The sequence below is a fragment of the Typha angustifolia genome, chromosome 12 (assembly GCF_048772165.1).
Source record: "Typha angustifolia cultivar Huaian chromosome 12, ASM4877216v1, whole genome shotgun sequence".
In the NCBI taxonomy this organism is placed as follows: domain Eukaryota; kingdom Viridiplantae; phylum Streptophyta; class Magnoliopsida; order Poales; family Typhaceae; genus Typha; species Typha angustifolia.
The window spans coordinates 6896219-6902555 of record NC_133250.1 but is presented as its reverse complement, the minus strand read 5'-3'; the positions used below and the strand labels follow the sequence as shown (position 1 = coordinate 6902555).

The 6337-nt window shown below is 34.1% G+C and overlaps 1 non-coding gene across 1 annotated transcript; it reads left to right on the top strand.

Moving 5' to 3' along the window:
* Positions 1-1143: 1143 nt before the first annotated feature.
* Positions 1144-1225, top strand: TRNAS-CGA (transfer RNA serine (anticodon CGA)). Its single transcript has one exon. It is a non-coding gene; the product is annotated as a tRNA-Ser (tRNA).
* Positions 1226-6337: the final 5112 nt, after the last annotated feature.

The following is a 6337-nucleotide window of genomic DNA, read 5'->3' as shown; positions in this document are numbered from 1 at the left end:
TTTATTCCTCCTTTCCTTGTATATAATTATGTTTATGAGTAACAATAGATAAGGAGTAGTCAGATTTTAAATGGTAGAGATGGACATAATTACTACAACAATAGCAGTAACTGCAATGAACAGTAAAATTATTCTCATTTCTAATGGCTTGCAAAGTTAAGTAGAATCCTCAGCTCATGTTTTAGCTTAAAAGTTTTCAACTAGGAATTAGCATCAAAGAATTGTTCAAATCACTAAGAATTTTACAATACCAAGAGTGTCAATTTGTATCAAGGAAAACATCCTATGTAATAGCCAATGGCATTCCCTCTAATTATTATGGGGTTAAATTTTGGTTAAATTTTGGCATGGCCATAGTTATGAGAATCGAACTGGATCAGATGGTTGGACCAGTGAATTGGTGAACCGACTAGTAAACTGGTTGTTTTTGTTATTAAACCTAGTAGTTGAACTAATAAATTGTGCAACCTAGCTAGTTTTTAGCGAACTGGCTAGATGAACTATTTTTGCAAAATTACATAATTATCTTTAATATTTAATTATTCTATTCTATATAGTAATGGTATTTTACTCCTAGAATTTCAATTTTAAATTAGTTTCTTTTCACATATACTCTTGAAAAATTCTTTATTTGCTTGTATATCTATCTAAATTTCATATTTACTTGTGTATCTCTCAAAATATAAATTTTTTACATGTATACATTTTTTCTTATTTTTGCATGAATACTACTAGATAAACTATCATTAAAATTTGAACAATTGAAATATAAAAAGACAAAAATATTCTTATTCTTGTTCTCAAGTATTTCTCTTAATTGATATTTTTTATCTTTTTATATTAAATAACTTAACTTGAAAATAACCACGAAGGTATCTATATAAATAACATTTATTTTGAGGGGCATGCATACAATTATAGTACTTTTATTAATAATTATTTATTTTTAAAACTATTTAGATCTATTTATATATTATTTAAATATTTTAACAAACCAACAATCCGACTGGATGAACTACTGGTTGAACCAATAACCTAGTGACCCAACTCATGACCGGGTTACATAGTTATCAGAACTGAACTGAGATGGGTGAAGGGGTGAAAATGAGAAGAAATATTATATAGACTGAGGGCTTCTGATTTGTCGATATGTCCGAGTGGTTAAGGAGACAGACTCGAAATCTGTTGGGCTTTGCCTGCGCAGGTTCGAATCCTGCTGTCGACGAAATTCTTTTTATCTCGCTTCCCTTCCTTTCTTTTATGCTAAATTCTACTTTTCTCTCTCTCTCTCTCTCTCTCTCTTCAGAAAATTCCTTACTCTACTGTTTTTCCCTATGAAGTGTTTGCACACTTTTATCTTTCTTTGCTCTTACTATCTTTTTCAAATTTAGTCTATTTCAAATTAGTTTTTCTACTTCAGAAAAATTTATGGTAAATTTCTCCCTTCTTTTATTTATTTCCATATATGAGAAGCTTAGTTTTTTCCTATATACAATGGTTATTTCTATAGCTAAAATGTAGAATAATAAATAGATATGTAGTAAGTGTTGGTTAGACTATACTTATAATTATAATATCTAGTACCTAAATAATCACATAATTGAATGTCAAAACACTTTCAAGTAGGACAATATTTTCTCATCTAACTGAGAATAATGTATAGTATTTTTGTGTATGCTATATGGTGGTTATACCTATAAATATATGATGATTGACACTAATTATCTTTCTATCAATTAATCACTTTGATTTCTAAACGAGCCAATTAACAACAGCTTATATAACCCAAAAAGAGTTTATTTGACTTATCTCTATAGTTACTGAAACTAATCACATCCTTCGAAGGTTCACAAGTTTCTCTAATCGATTATAAGATATTTATCTAACTATAATAGGTATGTTATTAATGAGTATTCAACTTTATCAATAGATCTATCTAATTAAATGTGTAGTTAAAAAAATATCTAGCAAGATAGATTGTAAATGAATATAACATTTATCAAGAGTAAACAATTCTCTACCCTTATTGGACATAAAACAATCTTCAAGAACCCTATTTATCTAAACAATTCATTACTCTCATAATTTTACCTCAAATTAAAATTTTGAGAGCTAAATAATTAAACATTAAAATTTTCTCAAGTATCATAACAGTTATTTAATCATATTTGATAATGTTGATATCTAATATGACTATTTATATTCTTTTAGACATTATCATTAATGTGTGAGATTTTCTATCTTGTAGAGGTTGCAAATATCAGTATACTTTAACTAAAATTTATTTTGATCTTATATGTTACACTTTTATCTTTACATATTTTTTTTAATTACATTTTTACTCTTGGCATTAAAAATATAAATTTCACCAACATTGCTCCATATATTCTAACATTCCTATAATATTAGTTTACACCTGTTCTCTACTAAGAGTTTGGCTTTCTTCAATGATAATTTATTATTTAAAAATAATAATATTATAATTACAAATGTTTTATAAATATTTAATAAATAAAATTTTCAGCTCTTGATTGTTTTTATCTCTATCTTATACTGTAACAACCCAATCTTAAAAAAAAAAAAAAAAAAAAAAAAAAAAAATTCTGGGCACGACGCGACCGGCCACACTGTGGCCGGCCTCGTGCCCATGCAAGCTGCGCATGCAGCTTGCGTGGTGGGGGCGCCACGTGCCCGCTGCCGCTGCCGCAGCCAATGGGCTGCGACCAGCTGGCCGCGGCGGGCCCCGGCGCCGCCGCAAACCGCCCCCCCCCCCCCCCCTCACCGCCTTCCCTCTCTCTCTCTAAATCTCTCTCTCTCTCTCTCCCGTTTGGTCTCTCTCTAAACCTCTCTCTCTCTCTCTCTCGCCGAGGCCGGACTATCGCCGCCGCCGCCGCCACCTCCACGAGCGCCGGTGAGCTCTTTCTCCTCCTCTCTCTTCTTCTCTCTTCTTCTTCTCTCTCTCTCTCTCTCTCTCTCTTTCTCTTTTTCTTACCTTGGGCTCGGGCCCGTCGCAGCCGAGCCGCCGGCGAGAGGCCGGCAGCTGGCTGGCCACCAGCTGCCGGTGCCCTCCCCGCCGGCCCGGGTCCACACCTCCCTCCTCCTTCTTCCCTTCTTCTCTTTTCTTTTCTTCTCTTCTTCTTCTTCTTCCTTTCTTCCTTCTTCTTTCTTCTTCTTCATCTTCCTCAGCTATTTCCCTTCTGCAATAGTGCTGGGCTCGGCCCAGCACTGTAGCAGACAGTGCCGAGCCCAGCACTGTGGCAAGGGATTGCTCCCTTTTTAATTTGTTTATATTAATTATATGATTTAGTTTTTAAAATTTAGGTGAATCAGTTATCTGGATGATAGATTATTTTAATAATTTATACTCTCTAGCATAAGTATTAGTTAAGTATTATTAGTATAATAATTTATTAATTATAGTTATAAGTACTTGCATATGATTATATATAGTATAACCACTGTTTATTAGATTAATACATGTAATCATATAGATAATAATCTTATATTTTATATAGTTAGTTTTATTAAAAATAATTAAATTTTATAAGTTTCTATTAATGTTTATGTATGCTTATACATGCATATATTTAATACATTTGAGTATACAATGTGTTTCTAGCAACTTATCATTATTATTATATATTATTTTCTATGCAATAAAATGCTGAGCTCAGATAATTATTTTTATATTTATGAATAATGATTAATATATGTATGATTAGTAACTAGTTAGGTAAAAGTATTGATTGCCAAATAATTGAATAAGGTTATCATAATTATATATATGTATAATGTATATCAAGTTATTTAATAAAATCAAATAATTTATTGTATTTTACACCAATGAATTCTAAATGGGATAAACGGCTAACATCATATTATTTAAATATTTTCAGACCCCGAACCCCCTTATGTGAGACCCCGTGGATCCTGATGATTAGTTGATGTTTGACTGACGGACATGAGAGATGCGTGGTTCGTGTTTTCTGATCGGACAGTGAGTAGTCTTATCCCCTAGATCCCTTTCTCAAATTAGGATTTATTATATATTATGTACATGCATGTTTTGGCCTCCAGCATGATTATATGACTTTATATAGAGATGATTTCAGTCGAGCATATATTTTATCATACATTTGATTAGACTGATCTGGGATATGAGTACATTGGTGATATATAGAGATGATTGGAGATGATTATGCTATTATGGTTTTATGTCGGGATGATCTCTATCATGAGTATGCATGTGATAGATTAGCATGAGTATGCATGTGTTAGATACATGGTTGGAGTTTGCATTACATCATTTTTCTCTCGGCTTCTTTACCACCTAAATTCTTGAGTTGTATGATCTGTTGTCGTACTGGATATATGCATATGATTTATCATGTATAGAAAATCATAAAAGTACATGTGTATGTGATGTGATGTGATGTGATGTGATGGCTGGAACGGTATCTGGTCCGGACTGGTACTGGACATACTCTTAGCGTATGGCAGAGTATGGTGATGGCTGATAGTTGTACTCTTAGCGTATGACAGGGTACAACTATCATTGATATACCCTTAGCGTATGGCAGGGTATGATTACTTTCTTCAGAGATACCCTTAGCGTATGGCAGGGTATGATTTATCTACAGAGATACTCTTAGCGTATGACAGGGTATGCTCTGAGCTTGTGACATGATGTGTATTGAGTTTGGGGCCGGGTACCGTAGTCCAGCATGGTGGATGATATTCAGAGTTGAGACGGATGATTGTGATAGTGAGAGATATGTGAATTATATCTGGCTCTGACATATATGATTATCTAGTAGTTGGCATGCATCATGCATCATCATTGTTGTGACTAGTATCATTGGATCATAATTGTTATACATGATATGGTGTTATATTCGGTGATGTTATATAATTTCGGTTGAGAATATAATATGGTCATTCATATATATGTCATTGAGGATACATATATATATATGTTCATACATGACATCATACTGTTTTCTGATTCATATTATCCAGTACATGATTTACTCTCTGTTTGGCATCACTGATTCGGGGTAAGGTCTATTCACTGAGCCTTTTGCTCATGACTCTCTTTATTTCTTTTCTAACCCCTCAGATTTGTGATACGTGATAGCGACTTGAGAAGATATTTTAGAGCGATGATGAGGTGAGCTATAGATGCGAGATGGTATAGATGATAGTTTATATAGAAATCGAGTTGTACCAATATTTGATATTTGTACTCTTTTGTATTAGACGATGATTTGTATAATACATGTCGAATCATAGTGTACTCTTGTATCAGTTGTTTAATTGTATCTTGATGGTTTGTTGTGGCCTGTGTGGGTCCTGCCAGATTATGTAGCGGTCTAGTGTGTATTATTGTGTATTTTGATATTCATATGTTAACAGGTTTATTTGGTTAAGAGTATGATTTATTTGGTGATGGATTATGTGATCATGGATATGTTAGCAGGTGTTATTTGATGATGTCATGATTGTATGTGCACAGGAGTGTATCTGTGCATGACGGGCCCCGCCTGACCTGTCGCGTGCGCCGCGCGTGCCGTGTGGGCACGTGGGCGTGCACGTGTCCGTGCCGGGCGGGGGCGTTACATATACTCATTTCCATTAATGTAGAAGATGATGTCACATATGCATAATTTGTAGAATATTTATAAAATATTTGTGGATAAGGCTTTAATCTATTATTACGGACCAGATCTGGAACGTCCTTCCGTTGGATGATTATGAAAATTTAGGTGGAGGTAACTTTGTGAGTTAGGATTCTAATGGCTCTAGTTTCATCTAAATCGGAGGTCGGGATGAAAAGATAAAAATAAAATAGTGGAGATAGATCAGGGAGGGCAGAACGGTAATTTCCGACGTTGTGGCGGTCGTCGGAGGGTGGTGGACGGCCAAGGGTGGTGGTGGACGGGCGTGTAGTAAGGTGGCTGCTAGAGATAGGAGGTGGCTAGGGTTTGAAAGCTTAAAGGGGATCTACGGTTATGATCTACCAATGAAGATAAAGGCAATGATGATTCCATAAAATTATCTTAATGATGATTCCATAAAATTATCAATACATATCTACTCCTAGAAGTAAAAATCCATAGCGGATCGGATCCACATGCGGATTATCCGATTTATTTAAAATTCAAACAAGATAAAGCTAGCTAACTAACTAAATCAACCTTTTTTATCTTTCACAGATTAATCCTTCGTTTCGAAGTAGATAGATTCCGAATCAGGAGAATTTGTGAATACGAAAGTTGTAGATATGGAGGTTGGAGATCTTATTCCACTAGTTTGATATTATTCGAACGTCTGTAGA